Source organism: Lissotriton vulgaris, chromosome 9 (assembly GCF_964263255.1).
Source record: "Lissotriton vulgaris chromosome 9, aLisVul1.2, whole genome shotgun sequence".
NCBI classification, from domain to species: Eukaryota; Metazoa; Chordata; class Amphibia; order Caudata; family Salamandridae; genus Lissotriton; species Lissotriton vulgaris.
Window position 1 is genome coordinate 156,081,032 of NC_141697.1, and position 19,518 is coordinate 156,100,549.

At 42.9% G+C, this 19,518-nt stretch overlaps 1 protein-coding gene across 1 annotated transcript in view; it reads right to left on the bottom strand.

Moving 5' to 3' along the window:
- The window catches only part of PRPF39 (pre-mRNA processing factor 39), a 508,214-nt gene that overhangs the window by 450,347 nt on the left and 38,349 nt on the right, over positions 1–19,518 (bottom strand). The window contains exon 2 of the mRNA XM_086937261.1: positions 1,723–1,803. The gene's annotated coding sequence lies outside the window, so the exon portion shown is untranslated. The remainder of the gene's footprint in view (positions 1–1,722; positions 1,804–19,518) is intronic.

The window sequence follows — 19,518 nt, forward strand, 5'->3', positions numbered from 1 at the left end:
CTGTCCACTGATCTACTCTCATGGCACACTTGATTTGCAGGTTGGGGAGGAGAGTTATGGAGAAATCTTTCAATGGAAGGAAATGGAGTCTTTGGGCTGTTGGTTCAATGTTGGGGGACAGCGGGGATTAGGGAATTAAGAGGGCGCTGTGTTTACAGAACTGCACCTCTGCTGTTCCCTTTCATAATCTCCCTAAACCCCAAGCTTCCATGGCCAAAGTCTTGTGTAGAGTTCACTCCCTTGTTACTTTACCAACAGTGGTGAGTTTGGGGTCAAATGACAATAGTTCTGTAATAAGGGCAAAAGCAAGCCGTGCAAGGGAGGCAGAAGTGCACATCAATCAAGGTGGCAACCACGACTGAATGTACAGGGTTGAAACACTGCAGACAACTAACAAGACGAAAATGTTACCACAATTCAACTTGGCAAAGTACATGATTCTTAGACTGCAATCCTTATCTCCCGATCAGTTGTCTTTTCCGCCTGAAAACGTTCAGGTACAATCTTTCTTAATCAAAATTAGTTCAACGGCACTGTTCAAGTCAAATTACTGCCATGGGATCAGCATTACCAGTGCTATTACTTTAATTGTTTTCATTATACTCTTGCTCGATGTGACAACCCAGAAAATCCAACATTAGAAAGATGAACCCAATCATGGTTACATTTAACTTCCTCTCAATCAGTTATCTAGTCATATCTGTGCCCACTCACATCCACATACTTAGTCAAGTACCACCCACTTGTACCAGCATACAAGCATGTGAGACTGTTCTGCTGCATATATATTGGTTGTGATTCCATGTGTCTCTTTAAGTAAAGTAATTTTAGATAAATGGGTGTTTGTATACTGTAAGGGTAGGAATGAAAATACTTATTTCATAAGGATTTGTATCCACAAATAACAAAAACAGGTGAACACAGCAAAAACCACGATGGTAAATAATTTCACTATCTCTTGACAGAAAACAATTTAGATAACCTATTAAATGTAAATCACAAAACTCTGCGAGCCTTACTACAGAGTTGAAGTAGGCATCTTCTCTCAACATTTCTCAAAAGTAACATATGTACCTAGCAAAGCTATTCATATTTGACACTTGCTTGCCATTTGCTTCGAAAGGTAAGAAACATGTGCGCCTAACCCAGCAGGATGTAAATAGAAGTGTTGACAAAAGCAGTAACTTGGTGTGCTGCAGCTACATAATCTTTCCAGATAAAACCTCTGCTAAATGTGATATAAGCAGGTCTGCTGATACCATGGCACCAGCACACTGTATTATTTCATTATTTTGTTACTTTAACAAATTATAAATACTTTCTGGAAAAGGTGCACCTAATGAAAACAAACAACACCTGAAAACAGCATTCAGAAACTGAAATAAGAGCAATTAGCCTTTTCAATGTGTCAGCGACATTTCTTTTTAGTGACTTTTAATCCGTTTGAGCTCAAAACTGTTTTTGGGTGAAATGAGCATATTAGACAGCATGTGGCGGATTTTCAACTCATTACTAATGTGGAAAATGCATGGCGAGTACTGCAGAATTACTGTGTCCCTCGCTCTAGTAAATACTTACAGAAGATCATGGAAGTGGCGATTACAGTTGCACAAAAGCTACGTGGAAGCACAGTTTAGAAAGCAAGCAAGTTTAAAACGTACAGCCACAGAGCTCACAGTAAACTCCAAGAATAGGAGAGAGCAAGTCACATATTAAGCTTACCTTAAGCCGAAATGCTGATTCCAGGCTGCACAATACTTTGGTTTGTCAGGTAGGTTTTGACATGGCTTCTTCATTGGCAGCCTAGGTAAAATACATATTGTTAGTCAACACCCTCTGGCTTTCTATCCGTGTCTTAGTTTTAACTACTGTTTTTACATACCCGTTAACAAGAGTACTCTTATTCTTTTAAGCAATGGACATGGAGTGAATTGTGTGTACGAGCTGTAAATTCTGGGGCACTCTGCTGCTTATCCCTTACGGTCATAAGGTCTCGCCTAGACAGCGCATGCGCTCTCTCTTCGAGATATGCTGTATCTACTCTGTGGGCTTACAGCCCACCCATCACTTTTAATTTGTTGATTTGCATGTCCTTCACAAAGGCTTGCTTCTCTGTGGTCAATATTTGTTAAATGGCACTCCTTTTTGTGTGTCGACCCCTCATACGGAGCAAGCCCCTGTTACTTGTAGCCTTGCCCTTTTGTGCATGTAGGTTTGGTTAAGCGCATTATTAGGTCTCACGACTAGCGGTGCGGTGCGCAGCACTGCTCGCGCAGCGCGAGACATTTAGTAGCTGAAAAACGGGGTTTCAGCACTGACCTAGGAATCGCACACTAGTGCATGTGCGATTCCTTTTGTGCCACGCTATTGGCCTTTGCATGTGTCTTGTAATGAAAGACAACACAATAGGCTAAAGGCGGGCGCATTGCTCCGCCCATGGCCTACTGGTGTCTGGTATGCGCACCAAAGACCATGTGGTTTTAAGTATCGTGCCCAGACATGGGTGCGATAATTGAGACCACGCTGTGGCGCGCGCGCGCGCGCACCACTCGCGGGCCTGTTTTTTTTTTTTTTTTTTTAACAATAGCGATCGTTTCGTGATCGCTTTCACTGCCTTAGCTATGATTCTGCTGTGGCTTTTCAAAAGATTTTCAGTGTCTGCATAGAATGGTAAAGGTTGCAGTTTAACTTGGGGTGACATGGAAAAGGATGTAGAATAGCAGGTATGTTCATTACATCAGAGTGAGGAGACCTAGATTTCAACCCCAACTTCCTCACTATAGGAACTCGTGTGTTCCTGCGCAAAACGGTTTTCCCCTCTAGCTCTGTCTGCTACGCATAGTGAGTGCCTTCTCAGCGGTGGCGAACCCCTGGACCAAAGGAGGCGGAGCCTAAACTGATGCTTCCCTCGCATCGCCATCCTTGCGGTACAGGTGTTAGTGCTATACATTTGAGCATGATCATCAAAGGCTAGAAAATGTGGTTTATTCCTCTTATTTATTGAATAGTCTAGTGTTTAGGTGTTCTCCCGCTGAAGTGGACTTCACACCTCACTTGACCCGCATACACGTCTTGGTCCAGAAACCTGCCTAGTCATTGTCCTGAGGTCAGCCATCTGTAACCTCGTCCGTACCCTGGGAGCAGGTCGTATGTCACGGCAGGGTGCGTGTGCGCTTAACAAGCTCAGCCACATACTTAAGGTAAGCAATCCTCCCTCTGCCAGTAAAGGGCAGCGAGCCACGGGCGGACAACTCCCTGCGTGACACAATGGGAGTCGGGCCCTGCGCACAATTCTTGCTGTTCAACCAGTCCCTTCCGTCTCTCTGGAGTACTTACTGGCTTTTCAGTTCGCACAAGAGTGTTTGGCGGGCCTTGTTCTCAGCTGTGTACTCTGGTTTCTCGCTTTCTGAGGCACACAGCATGCTGCTTGTTCTGCAAGAGGTGAGCGCGCCTTCTGGTATCAGGGCTTGGCAGCAAAGCAACAGATGACGTCTCTTTGCGTACACAGGGAGACCCTGTGGTGAGTGGAAGAGAAATATGTTGGACAGTGACGGGATTCTGGGGCTTGCAGAGAGCTGTAGAGTAGACGAAAGCAGCCAGAAGCTAGTCAGAACTAGTAGGCCCGAGACCCTCAATTAATGAATCAACCCTTTATCTGAGGTGCATCTAATCTAACACGCACGTCAATTAGGGTAGCCACCCTTCTGCATGTCATCAAGGACACTATTTCCAGTCCTGGACTTGTGTGGCAGTCTATTGCATCCTGGGCATTGTAGTACTGATTTGCTTCCTTTGAACCAATCAAACTGATACACCTGTTAGCAATGATATTTTGGTTAGAAATCCTGGGCTGGAGTTTGAAGCTTGGGTTACATGGAGTTAGAAGATCACTGTCCAAACCACACAGAGACCGAGCTGTCGCTGTTAAGCTGTGGGAGGTGATCCTTAAAGCACAGTTTGAGGCGGAAAGAGGTGTCTGGGATATGGTGTCAGGATGGCCTGACTCTGTGCATAGTCAATCGCGCCTCACTCCTGCCCTCTGAGGTCCGCAGCTTCTCAAGCCCCCTGCAGTGCATGAAGGTATTTGTGTCTCGTTTTAGTACTTAAACGGGTCCATTCGAAGAGGTGTAGCTTCAGGGACTGAAATTCACCAAGTCATGTAGGAGAGTCCTAGTCTTAACTTGGGAAACATGCAAAGGTCTATTAGTTTGAAGCCTAAGCACCCACCGCCCCCCACCCACCCATCCCCTCCAAATAGTGGGCTTTTTCGAGAGTGTGGGTTCATCACCCTTATCTGAATTTGAAGGGTCAGGTCAATCTACATGTGAATGCAAGGAACAGAAGCAAGGTTTCGAGAGAACAGTTCATTTTAACAGGAGCTTTTTGGGCTGTGGAGCAGGAGGGAGTCAACTGCTGCACTAAGGCTTTCACCTGCCGCCCTGGTTCCGAAATAGTTTGAAGGCTTGCCCTCATGTCTATCAGTAACTCCTACACAGGCAGACTTTTCTTTTGCATCACAGAAAGCTGATGGTTTTCTGATGAATCACGCATAGGAGTCCGTAAAATATATTAAGGTGTTACTTTGCTTATTAGATGTGCTTAGATGGTATGGTTACTTGCAATTTGCCATGCCTGGTTTGCTTTTCCTTACAGGTAAGCTCTTTCTGACCACCCGTCTGCCCGCGCATGCGTCATGGAGACTGAAGCATCCTGTTGGCACACAGTTCTGTGACCCAGGTGTCCTTTGCGGCATTTAAGCACAACGTGTGCATGGCGCGCTTTCAATGTCAGTTATTTTTGCAGGAACAACCATCCAGTTGTGTCCCGACACATTCTGCGGATTTAGCATATGCTAGGCCATTATTTCCCGCTTTAGTGGAGATACAACAACTGCCTTTGGAGTAAGATTTTGAGTAATTTATTCTATCTGCCGACGGTGAGCCATGGCTTTGTAATGAACAGGCATGCCATCCTTCGTTATCTTACAGATAAACTTTCTACATCACAGTTACAACTCTACAAAGCTAATAACTACTTCTCCTGTACCACAAATATGCAAAAACCAAAAACAGTGCAGTCCGAGAGCAGTGCAGACCCCAGGAGAGTCGACGAGCAAGGCGACCCTCGATCGCCATCTTTGGGGTGGCCTAATTTCCTAATTATGGGCAGTTCAGGTTGATCGCAGCCTAGGCTGTTATGCTCTCGTGCAGTGCCTTGCTTCCAGCCTGAAAGCATGAACGTTTGATGTAGTGAAGCTTTGCAAATCTGCGGGGATTGCTGAACGGCAATCTCCTGATAAGGTCCCGCAGGACGCTGCTAACCCATCCATGTTTGATTATCTGGTGCCTGGAGATCGGGATGAGACCTCCTGAGAAGGTTGGCGGAGTAGTGCTGGGGCTTAAAGTGAGCTTGTCGAGGTCAGGTAGAAAGCACTCATTGATACCAGATTAGTCTCGACAGAGATGTTCCCCAGTCATATGGTCCTTCAGACTGACTGAAGGCAGCTTTCTTTCCTAGAAGCGGACGGCGGGCGGAGAATGTTGTAACAGCCCCTTTTCGATTCATTTGCATGCATTCCGCACTTCCTGAACACCAGCGCTTCCTGAGCGCGGATTTCTCTCTTCCTTCTCAGTTGTATGGTTGATTAAGACAGGATTTGTATTTCCTTGACCGATGGATAAGATTTGCCAGCTTAGAGCTTGGGAACAATGAGCTACAATTATGTATTCTGAAATTACCCGATAGCCAGCCCATGGTTAAAGTCATATCTGTGTTTGATAACAAAAAATAGCTTGAAAATTAAATTAGGCAAAGAAAGAATAGTTACCTAACAAGGTAATGACGCGTTCGATACACACGAGGCAGACTGTGCATGCATTTATTAGGTTTTCTATAATGAGTACAGTGAATTGGCAATGTTGTATCAGGGCCTACTGGACATCATGGTGGCTCTGATACAAGAAGGGAAAATGTTGGCCATTTGAATGTGTTTTGGGCTGCCAGAAGTGGCACAGCAAGGGTGCCCTGATCCCCAATAGAATCTGGGAAACGGCCATACTCCCGAGTTGGTAGTAAACAAGCAGTAGTGTTTGACGTGCAGTAGGCTCTGCAGACCTCTGAGCCTCCGTGCCAGCACACCTGCTGTTCTATTGATGGCTGCGCCCTGGCTGCCAGCGCCACGGTCCAGTAAAGGAATTTTGCTCGTTAGTTGTATTCTTTCTACAGCATTTGCTGTGTTCATCTCTTTGCTGCTGTTAGAAAATAAATCCATTGAAGCGATTCGACTCAGACTGTGCATTGCCTGATATCAACAAGGTTCAGTGAGCCTCTTTGCTTTTGTCTGTGCAATTGCAATAATGCACTACATTGAAAGAGTGAAATGTAAAGTGTATGAAATGAAAACTCAGGCTAGGAAATGTTTCTAACGGATCACTGAAACAATATCGACGGACAAAATATCGAGTTGCCAAAATATCGTGGACAAAATATCGACAGTCAAAATATCGAGTTTGTATCTACAAACAGGTAAGTACAAAAATATCGAGTACAAAATATCGTTAACAAAAATATAGATGTAAAAAATATCGACTTTATTAAAAACAGTGTTAAATTAAATTAATATTAAATTGTAATTACTAAAATATACTTAAAACGACTTAAACTAAATTATAATAATTAAATAATAAATGAAAATAATAAAAATAATTTTTTAAAATCTTATTTGTTGACCCTGAACCCTAAAAATACCCCTTTACCCAAAAACCCAAAACTGACCCTGAACCCTAAAAATACCCCTTTACCCAAAAACCCAAAACTGACCCTGAACCCTAAAAATACCCCTTTACCCAAAAACTGAAAACTGACCCTGAACACTAAAAATACCCCTTTACCCATGAACTGAAAACTGACCCTGAACCCTAAAAATACCCCTTTACCCATGAACTGAAAACTGACCCTGAACCCTAAAAATACCCCTTTACCCATGAACTGAAAACTGACCCTGAACCCTAAAAATACCCCTTTACCCATGAACTGAAAACTGACCCTGAACCCTAAAAATACCCCTTTACCCATGAACTGAAAACTGACCCTGAACCCTAAAAATACCCCTTCACCCATGAACTGAAAACTGACCCTGAACCCTAAAAATACACCTTTACCCATGAACTGAAAACTGACCCTGAACCCTAAAAATACCCCTTTACCCATGAACTGAAAACTGACCCCTGAACCCTAAAAATGCTCCTTTACCCAAAATTTATCAATATTATTTAATTAGCAATTAATTATTAATTAACAATAACAATAAAGTAAATATATTAGAACATTAGCTGTAATTATTTTAATAATTAATATTATTTTTTCAAAATTAATTACTTAAAAATTACACAAAATTATATATATTAAAAATGTACTCTAATTAATGTAATTAACTAATTACAATTAATTAATTAACAATTATTTACCAATACAAAATATGTTCAAAATTATATTAATTAATTAACTAATTAATATTAATTAATTATCAATTAATTATTAATTAAAAATATTAACAAACATATATTAATTAATTAATTATTATTAAATTACTTCCCACCCTATTCCCCTATAAACCCACATCCCGCTACAGAATTACATTACGCAATTATTATAAAAACAAAATTCATGTAATAAAATATTTTATAACATTAATACACACTATTCACACATATTATTACATAAAAATACACTATAAAATATTATATATTATTAAAAAATCGATATTTTTGCTATCTATATTTTATACAGTCGATATTACTTCACTTACCTGAAAAACGATATTTTTGTAGTCGATATTATGTCCAGTCGATATTTTGTCCAGTCTATATTAAAAACTCGATATTATGTCCAGTCGATATTTTGGAGTCGATATTTTGTCTCTATACCGTTTCTAACGAGTATGGTATATAGAAATACTGATGTGACTTAAAATACGTTTTTTTGGCTTTTTTTCAGAATGATTGACAAAAAAACAGGAGATAAACCCTTAAGCAGCAAAGCATAAGTCAAAGGGTCAGACTGGGAAAATGTAATTTCCCACCTATCTGTGCAGTGCTTAATATCTTTTTTTTAAGTGCCAGGGTCCTGGTCAGGAGGCCACTGAAGTTTGCACTACCCATTGCCCCTGCCAGGACTGCCAGTGGCAGCACCAACACACTACCATTCATCACATTCTTTAAAGTGTGACAATTTCAGGCCCCCAAAGATATAAAAATGGCTTAGGCAAAATGTGTTAGTCATTGACAGCAAAGGCTTGACTGTTCTTCACAAGTGCTTGGTCTTTCCTCATAATGGTTGTTTCTTTCATAAAGATTTGCCTTCTCTGAAGGCATGATCTCTCCTTATGAAGTTGTTCTTTCCCTTACTTAATTGTTTAAAATATAATTAAAAGGCATTATTTACAATGGCAATAGTTTAAACTCTCGCAAATGCGAGACCTATTGCATTGCAAAACGCTTGTTTTTTATTTTGTTTCTTTCAGTCTTTTCAAAATGTCGACTTTTCACTGTGGCTTGGAGTTCAGCAACGATTGCCGTAGTGCTAATAAACTTACTATCGACATTTTGTTTCCGTTCTGTTTTTCACCATCGTTTTATTTTGATTTTATCATCGAGATGTATCTGCATCATTTATTTTTTATGTAGGCATGGGAAGAGCTGACAGACTCAAACCTGGTTCCCCCGTTCATAAGTCTGCAACTATGGATGTTATTCAACAAACTGTCCACATTTGTTGCTGGCATAGGCATCAGCCTAAACACTCTTTCAATGTGTTTGGCTGGGAGTGGCGAGTTTGGTTATTTTTGGTTACATAAAAACAGTTATGACAGACCGTTCTGTGCACTATGGTCCAGCTGATGGGCATTTTGAATTAGAGACATGTCGTTGCCAACGCCTCTCGGTTCAAATTAAAAGAAAAAGATTTGCTAAATTCAAAGCTTGCTTAAGGTTATCCACAGCAGACTTGTTTCACTTCACTTCACTTTAATTAGTCTTTATTCGATATATATCATAAAAGACGTTTTACAAAAAGAAAAATTTGTTGTTTCTGTCCCACCCCCTCCCCCCAAGTATACAGGATCCACAATGAGTTGATACAATAAATAGACAAAGGTTAAAAGCATCTTCCTATCTCATCCTATTTACATTTTTACACAATCTTAAAATTTCCTATTTACATCATTACATAATCTTAAAATATCCATTAAAATACCAAAAACGATAAAATTTAGAAAGCTAAGTTCATTGGTGCCAACCGAAAGGGTAAGTAAAAAGTAACAATTGCTTATAAGGCTTGCATAGTTTATCACAAAAATATACTGGTCAGAAGTTCAATTAATCACAAGCAGTACGACAAGCAATAACAATCCTAGGTTTATTCCAGACACATTTTGCGTGCCCGAATTATCCACATCCAGTGGAGAAATTTTGCCATAGCTATAACAACAGGCTGGGAGGTATCTGTTCTTAAAATCCTGACAGACTTGTTTCACACTGTGCCCGCATGTATAAAGTGCATTTGTGACAACCCACCTACGTTGAAAGAAAACTGAGATCACTAAATAAGACAGTGAGGTGAGTGTGCCCAAAACACTCAGCAGACCGAGAGCAGGGAGAACATTTTGGAATGAAAATAAGGCGACACTAATAATAAACTTTTGTTGTTTTAAAATGCCATAAAGGCGGTTTGAGCCTGCTCACTGCACTTTCTGAGCGATATTCACTCAGCACAAGGAGAGCTCTATACAACTGCTGAGTAAGCAGCGTCAGAACAGACCTTTCTAGTTTTTCTGTCCATGTTCACCGGTGTGTAGATTGTCACTACCACTCTCCCCTTCCCACCCCCAGCGCAAAACCACTAATGCATTTTTGTTCTCATTGTTTATATTTCTTTGCTTGTTAAGTATGTTAACTATTTGAATACATTACCATCCACTCTAACAACATGATACTGTCTAACAAAGGTTTCATGAAGTACAGTGCGGATGAATACTTGTTTCGCTCCCTGACTCCCCATTAATGGGAAACGCCAGCCATTGTTTCTTCAGAGAAATCCTTTGATAAAGGGCCTGTGAGAAGGCAGATGCGGGTGATGTAGGGGAAAATGTGTTTCTACTTCACATTACTCTAGAAAGGAAATACGGAGTAAATGTGTATTGAAAGTTTACTTAAGCTCTTTTAAATAAGGGGGTTTTGTTTATCACCAGCTTGCATATTTTCAATGCAAACTGGTTTCAAGTCGAACTTGTATAGCGCGGCTAATCACGCGAGGAGATATCCCTATGCTGTGCTGCAGGTATCAGTAGAAGAGCCAGGTATTGAGTCCCTTTATGAAGTGGGTCAGCGAGGATGTGGTGTGGAAGGGGGGAGACCGTTCCAGGATTTGGAACCGAAGTAGGTGAAGTAGAGACAGCTGCAGATACATGGTATCTGCACGAGAGCGAGGTGCGCGGAACGGAGATTGGTCGGTGGAAGTGCAGGTGGTGGTTCATGTAGGCTGGTCCTTGGTTGTGGAGGGCTCTGTAGGAATGGGTCAGAAGCTTGAAATGGCAGCTCTACTGAAAGGTGAACCAGTGGAGGTCCTTCGGGTCTTGAGTGATGGGTGTCCTCTTGGGTAGGTTGAGGATCAGCCTGGCTGCTACGTTCTGGAGTCTTTGCATGAGTATAATGGTAGTGCCTGCATAGAGTTTGATTTCAAACATGACTTTTAACGTCTCGTTTAGAAACCGCTTTAGTTAAACTACTCCAGCATGGCTGACGTGTTCTTTTTTTATATTTACAGTTCTGCAATTGCCAACAACTATTGTAGGCCAGTAAAATAAAATGCACTGACAAAGCCAGTAAGGTGTCATTTGCCTTTTCAAGGATAGACCTATTGGCTTTGCCACTGCTTGTACCTGCTTTATCGTGGAGGTTCCCGTCATGGTCTCTAAGTTGTAGCCACTTCCCTCCCCATCCCTTGGTCCAGGTCCTAGCTGGTGGCAGCACATTCATGTTTTTGGGGAGTGCCAACATTTACCAGGGATGATGCCTTCTGGTCTGCCTATATAAATTAAGCCAAGTGACGTATGGAAAACAAGATCCCTTTGCATATAAGTGTGGATCATCTCAACTGTTACATACATTGGTTTTGCAATAACAGAGGCCAATTAGAGCAAGTGTGTATCTCCTTTAGATAATCCAAGACATCGCTTTGGTAAAATACAATAAAAGATAGGGGGTAGCTACTGCCCCAGACAAACTAGGACACCCCAATCCGTTCACGTCTCCAAAATCATTTGTCTTCAGGTCTTGCTAGAGGGGTAAGGGTTCTCCCCATTAGCATGACCCTGGAAACTATACCTGCCTGGTGTCACACAGACAACCAAAGACAGTACATTTGGGAACAGGGCATGGTCTACCCTTGCCAGAAAACCTCTGGCAAAGAGAGGCTATAACTTAACAGAGTAGGTTAGGGTTTCCAAGTCTGCAAAGGGACTGAAAGGCATTGGGCTGCTGGACAACTGGCAAGGAATGAGAATATAAGCAGGAACCCCACTGCAGATTAATGAAGACCTTCATCAAGAGATGTTAGAGGAGTTACTGTGGTGGTTAATAAACAGAGCTAAAAGCGGACCATGACTATGCCAGATTTTCTGCTGGCCTGCTTTACTGCTGATTACTTCGCATATATTAAAGCTCCCTAACCAGCTCAGCTAGACCAGACACAGACAAACAGAGGATCTTGGTACCTTCTCTTCTGATACTGGAGGAGGGTTACCCAAGACTCACCTTTCTAAAAACTGCAGGTGAGCCGAGTGGTGACTGTATGGCAAGCGCACACCCTACTGTGCTAACGTTTTGCTGGTCTTGCCCTTCCCTGGTACGCCCTAGCACACCACACGGCATGAGTGATAGCACAAGCCCATAACCCCGCAGGTGCCTAGGGAGACCAAAAGAGTGTACCAATCTACATTTGCATGTCCAGTTGGCGGACTCGACAACGCAGAGATTAAGCACCCAGATCTGAAAGCCCAGAGAACATGAATGCACCATTTCAGTTGCCTTGTTTTCAGTGTAAAATATTTATGACAATAAGCAAATATAAAGATATTGTACGCTAGTAACCTAGATCTGGCAACACCATTGAGGTAGCGACATGGACCCAGATTCACTATGAACCCTAATTTATTAGATATTCACATGTATGTTACTTGCCAACCTTAACTTGGGAGATGAGCATTTTCCCAGTTGCAAAGCTCTTATCTGAATTTCATTGTGTAAGAGTGTTGGGTCCATCAACATGTTTTGTCATTTAAATACAGCGTACAATTCTGAAGTGTTTGCGACTGAGTAGTGATTGAGAACTGCATTTTAAAGAGTTACCATTATGACATGATGATCACCATACTGTGTCTCCTTGTACTACTAAAAGGAAATCATGCTCTTAAGACTTTATGCCTTTACATAATAAGACTTCATCGACCTTTATTTAGTCCCATGTAACAAACCTACACATTTTAGTCTTAAAAAAAATGTTCAAAGAAATAAGCATGCAGATCCCTATAGTAGCAATAATTATTATTTGAATTTATAATGCGCAGCAGCTACCCTAAAAGGGTTTCCCGGCGCAACCGCAGATCCGAGGTGTGGATGGAAACTTAGTAGCCGGTTAATTGTTGAAAAGCCATGTCTTCAAGTATTTGCAAAATTGAATATAGTCAGTCTCGTTGCGTAGTGCTGTAGGCAATGCATTCCACAGTGAGGGGCCCAGATAGAGATAGGAACACGGCCGCCCGCCCATCCGGGAAAGTTTGATTTTGGGAATTATGAATTTTCCTTGTGTGGAGGAACGGAGGTTACGAGAGGGGAAATCGGGACAGACAAAGGATTGAAGATATTGCGGGGCGTTACCTGCTTTGATTTTATGCATGAAGCTCGGGGCTTTGAATTTGACTCAGTTTTCTACCCTGAGCCAATGCAAGTTTCGTAGATGTGGAGAAATGGATGTGGCTCTTGGGACCCAGCACAGCAGCCTGGCTGCAGAATTCTGTACCATCTGCAGGCTGCGTGTTATGACTTTGTTTGAGCCCAAGTAGAGCCCATTTCCGTAGTCCGCCTTGACTTAATCAGGGCATTGACCACGGTTTTCTGGGTGGACTCTGGTAACATCCAGCAGATTTTTTTGAGCCATTTGAGAATGGTGAAACACGTAGCTGTTATTTTAACCGCTTGCGAGTGCATGCTAAGCGAATCATCAATGATGATGCCCAGGTTACGAGCTTGCTTGGGAGGGGGAGTGGGGGGTGGGGGTGGTAAGAGCGCCCATTTCACCAGGCCAGTGTTGAGGACTCCAAAGATCTTTGTTTTTCCCAAATATGAGCACCTCGGGAGATACTCACACTGATATTGGTGACAACGTTTTTCTCTATTTCTGTCTAGATATCGGACCGAAATATCAGCCCTTTCCACTTTCAGATGGGTACGCTTGCTCCCGGCTTTAAAAGTTTAAGTTGTTACTGCTGATTATCTAATTACTTCCTGCCACATCAGGCAATCTGATGGTGCTTGAAACTAAGAAGAATATAATCAATTATTTTATTTGGAGCACAGTAGGCCAAGAAAACCTGGGTGATGTTGAGTCCTATGCCAACTCGAATAACCTACTTAAATATTATTAATACTTACCTCAGTCCACACTTTAAGTACGACGTTGACAAATGTATAAGAATAGTCAACTTGCATTTTAAAAACAAGAGACCATTTAATTGCTACTCTCAAGAAACGATATGCCACTTCTAAAAAGAGTACATGAAAAAAAGCAGATTTGATGTTTGGTACTCATGCAAAATCTCCTGACCATTAAGTAACAAGCCTCGAAAAATCAAACATGTTAAAAAAACATGCAGGTCTACATACCTGAATAATCTATTTTATCTAACTGTGATGCCCTTGATCCATAAATGGATCTCAAACGGTGTTATCTTAGGTAAAAAATTTATTTTCCCAGTTTGTATGTTTTTATTTATTTATTTAACTTATAAAGCGAACTATCAACAACAAGCATTAAAAATGCAATAGGTCTCGCCTTTTATTAAGTTAAAGTCATTTGCTTTGCTATACAATACTATTAGCAAAGCAAATGGCTTTAACTTTATCAAAGGCGAGACCTATTGCATTTTCAATGTTGTTCTGGACTGCAGTGACACCAGGCACATCGATGTGCGCATCGTGACACTTCTCACTAGTGGAGAAGTTACAGCATGCCAGGTGAGCAGATCGACGTGGGCAAGCTCACACCGCTCACTTCTCACTAGTGGAGAAGTTACGGCATGACGTCATGCCAAGTGAGCGTTGTAGGGGAAGGGAAATCCTTTAAAGAGTCATTTTCTCTCTGGATTTTCCATCTCTTACACAGAATCTCTATTTTTAAAGATGGAAAAATGCAGTCTTTATGTCTCTCCATGCTGTCACTTGTCACTGCCAGGCCATTGGTTGTACATTCCGATAGCACATTGAGTGGAAAACAGAGAGGTTTACTAATGAAGATTAAGTAGCTCCAGATATGCATGGGCTAGTTCCTAAGACTGGACTGTATATGTCTGCTCCGCGCATTAAAATTCTACCGGCATCAAAGTGTGGTTTAAATGTATCAGTTACATAAATTCGGAAAAATACTAATGGCAACTTCATTTTTCCCTGATCTAAAAATAAATATGTATTAATGCAAATAAGGTGAGAAAAAGTTAAAAGTTAATATGGGTAAATACAGACGGAAATGTACAGAAAACATAACTGGGAGGCCCAATTATTATATTATAAATGGGCATTTGCTACAATGTGGGTCAGGATCTACATTATGACAGGTTTAGGGTTTGGTATATCCATAACTCGGGATAAATCCACAGTGGCAGAGTCCTCCTTCCCACACTCTGAGATTTTGGAAGCAATACTTTGGAATAAAAGTGAGTAGTGACAGGCAAGGCAGCTAACAACAACTGAAGGAGAGGCCGAGTGTGGAGGCTGAGCAAGTGATGCACACATTGACTCGCATCCCTCCAATTCGCATTTGTTTTTTATTCAAAATACTTGTCTCTCTCTGCCTACATAAGGCCAGTGCCCATCCCACTCTCCCTAATGCTTATTTTGTTCAAGTATTATTCAGATTCCACACACTAATTGATTTGAAATCCAATCTATTTAAATTCATTTACTTTTAATCGGTGTAGTAATGTCTCAAGAATACCTCTGTGAGAGCTAAAAACATGCACATTTTTAATTGACTGTCACGTCTTTGTGGCGGTGTCAGAAGTGGAAACGTGAGTGCTAAGGGAGACTGGCCTTCCCAACACCAGGACTGCAGCACCTCGACTATGGCCAGACCATGCTCTGGACGCTGCTGACCCTAGTGCGTTGTGTCAGGCTGAGGCTACTCGCCACAGAAGAAGCTGTGACTGATTTCCTTCAATTGTGTGTCTCCTGGCTTACTGGAGAGCGTTCATCGCAATGGCAGAAGGGAAAAAAATGGAAAGGGAAGTCTTTTAATTTTGCATCGCAACACACAAGTGGGGGCAAATGTTGATTTGCACCACAGCAGTGATAAAGTTCTTTTAAAAAAAGTGTGCTGTGTGAGAACTCGTTTTTAACTCCAGACTGACCGCAAAGGGTGACTGTCCAAGCCATGACTTTTGGGTGATCTAACGTGAAAAACACCAGCCTAATTGCTCTTCTTTATTTTATGCCGCATCCCATTTTTGTAATTGAAGATTTTTGACCTTGGCAGCTCAACCAGTGTTACTGGGGTTCACATCCAGTCTAAGTCCAACACATAATGACTTACCCTCAAGTCATCAGCTGTCGTTGTGAACCCGGGCGTTCAGGATCTTTCATTCTTACTGGTGACTCTGAACACGATGTGATTCGTGGACATGAAATGGTCAGTTGTTAGATTTGAAAGGTACATCTGGACTTCATCTTGAAGCAGCAGCAACCGGACTACAGTTTCAGGCTTCTGGGTACGTGAAAAGAGGCTTAAATGTGCGCTGTACAGTTACAGCAAGTTGCTGTTTCTCGGACTATTTAAGGAGCAGTCTTTATGCTCACCCTGATGTCAAAGTTATCTGTGTTTTACTGTTAAGGACTGGGGCAATGCCTAGATGTTTTCTTTCCGCTCACTCTGCCACAACAGAAAATTGGGACTATGGATTCATAGTCTAAAGTTTCTAATCCAAAACCGGAATTTAAATCAATTAAAAAACAAGCTCCATTACTCATCAAATCTAAAAACACACAGCTACTGGCTCCCGGGCAGTTTGTTGCAGAGTTTAAACACACACAGGTATCTGTTGACTCTAAAAACCCGTCCTTCCGAGGCGGAAGGCGCGCAGCAGGCAGTTATTTCTGCAGTACCCGAGAGCAGCAATGAAACTCCCAAGCAGCAGACAGGTGACGCGCTGACTCCTGTCGGTTCACTTCGCTCGCCTTACCTTTCCTTGTGCAAAACTAATTTATGTAACGTGTAGCAGTGCCAATCGTGCTATCTTCATTCCGTAATAAAAAAAGCACAGTCATGCATTCACACGAATGTACGGCTACAGACCATGACCCGATGGTGCCCTAAATGACGTGCATATTTTTGTTTTTAACTGTTCGAAGACGACAGACGGCACTTGGAACGGTAAATAAAACAAAAAATAATTTAAACATGTGTGAAAGTGTTTTTATAAAAACCTGCATGGTATATAGCAGCTGTTGGGCGAACAACTAAGCCTCCGCCGGCGAACTGCTGCATGTGCACCAGCGCGAGACACGCAAAAACGATCCCCTTCCCCAGGTTCAGGCAGAGTAGTGCACGAGGTGAGAGTGCACGAGACGCCGTCGCCGTGAGCGTGTACGCAAGCCGAGGAGGATCGCCGGAGAAGACATGGAGCCTGATGCCAATGCCGAGACTAACCTGCTGCAGGAGGGAGAGGGACACGCGGAAAGAACACAGTGAGGAGGGGGGGGGTGGAATGTGTGTGTGCACATGTCAGTGTGTGGGTGTGGGGCTTAGTTGTAGGGGGAGGGGGGGGTGTCCGTGCACTCGTGTTTTGCACGGGTGATTGAGAGGCTGACTTGCTGTGCGCGTCCACATAACCGAATCTGCTCGTACCCCGTCCTGCCTCCCTTCAGAGCTAACTCAGTGACAATAGGTCGAGAGAGCTCGACCTAAAAAGGCATCCTGGCGCTGTTGACTCAAGATAAGCAAGGACAAGAAGATGAACGGAGCAGTCATTGGACTAGGTTTTTTAGGAAAGAACCAGGTTTTGAGTCTCCTTCTAAAGACACACATATCACTAACTTGTCTTAGCTCCAGAGGAGTTGATTCCAAAGTTTGGCAGCAGTGTACCCAAAGGTTCGACCACCTACCCTGACTTTCCTAACTCTGGGAATTATCACAAGTCTTGCTAAAGAAGAGCGGAGACATCTCGAAGGAGCAAACCACCCAAACCTTCTTTGCATAGACACAGGCCCCAACCTATGCAAGGCTTTAAACACTATGGAGAGAGACTTCAACTGGACTCTTTGTCCAAGCGGAAGCCAGTGCAGTTCTGCCACAGCCACTGAAGAGGCAGATCTTCTGGGCCACCCCAAAGCCAATTTGGCGGCTGCAGACTGAATCCTCTGCAACCTGTTAAACAAGAATATAGGAGACTCGAGAAACAGAGCATTAGAATAATCAAGTCTAATAAGAATAGTGCTACGTACTATCAAAGCCCGAGCATGAGATGGAATCAGAGGAAGGATCTTCCGCAGAGACCTGAAAATAGCCAGACAACAGGTCACAGTTTTCATGACCTGTGATTCCAGAGTAACTTTGAAATCAAACAAGATGCAGAGATTACGGACCTTCTTCACAGATTGAACAATGGACGAGGTAGTGGCCGGCCAGAAGTTACATGGCAAGACAGAAGGAATTCTGTCCCTCGGACAGTAAAGCGCCTCTGTCTTATCTGCATTGAATTGCAGCGAGTTCTCCTTCAGCCAGATGGCCGAATCACGCAGGCAATTATGAAACACTTCTATCGATATTGATTGGTCTCCCTCAAGGGAGAAAATCAACGGTGTCTCATCCTCATAATTAACTATGTTAATGTTATGCTTTTTGATGACAGCAATCAGAGGTTTCATATAAATATTGAATAAAATAGGGCTGATAGCAGAGCCCTGTGGTACGCCATGTGAGATGTTTTAGTAGGTGGATTGAAAGGGGGGGGGGGGGGATTACCGCTTGCTGTCTATCCCGTAAAAATGGCCAAAACCACCTCAGGACTGCTCCCCTCAACCCAACCTCTGTCTCTTCAGCAGGATCCCATGGTTGACCGTATCGAAGGCGGTAGACAGGTCGAGCAAAACCAGAGCAGCTGCCTGCCCCCTGTCTGCCCGCATCCGAAGTTCGTCCATCACGGTCATGTAATAACTGTATTTCGAAATGTTGCAGTGTATGAACTACATCTTGTTCACAAAACCCTTTCTTGACCTTTCACAATATTGTCTCCTACGTGACCCTGTGTTGGTGCCCTGGGCCGGTTTCTACTGCACACACGCATTTATCTCTGGAACCTGTATAGACAACAGAACAGGTCTGTCCCTAACCGGTCTGTCTCTGCCAACGGCCTAACACCTGGCCAGGTCATGAAACCCTCCTCACCTGCAAGGCATGAAAGCTGCCTCCAAACAGGACAATGTGCAGTGCACTCCTGAACTTACACATTCCATGGACTTTCCGTTTTGCCCAAACAACTGAAATCCTGCTGCACACACCTAAATTCCTGCATACCAACTGACATTTCTGTCGTCCCCCCACACCAGAGGGGAGGGTCTACATCCTATAAAAGATGCTGCATGCCAAGGACACGTTGAACAGTCTCCTGACACCTACGCAATCTGTGGGTCTCGGACACTCTTCCATCTCTAGAGATTATCTTGTTGTCGTACTAAAATAAATCTTTTGTTTCCTTGCTTCCAGAAGTGTGGTCTCCCTTTCTTTGGAATTACAGTCACAAGAGCGGTTTCAGTTCCATGGGCTGGCCGAAAACCAAACTGCACCTCCTCCAGCAAGTTATGTTGTTCCAAAAACTTCGACAGAGTGCTGCTCACCACTCGCTCCACGATTTTGGCTGGGAAAAGCAGGAGAGAGATGGGCCTAAAGTTCTTAGGACACCCTGGGTCAAGCGAGGGCTTCTTTAACATGGGTGTCACCACTGCTTGTTTCCACCGGGCCTGGACCATACCACTAGACAGAGACTGGTTGCAGATCAGTCGAAGAGTGGGGAACAGCTCTGCCTTAAATTCAGTCCAAATTTTATGGGGCACAGGATCAAGCGGAGACCCTGAGTGGACACCACTGGCGACCCTATTAAAGTCATCCACTCCTAGAGGCACAAACTCAGAAAGGAAGTTGAAGGCTTCTCCTTCTACACAAACAACCAGAGCCTCAGCATCCATGTCTGACCTATCG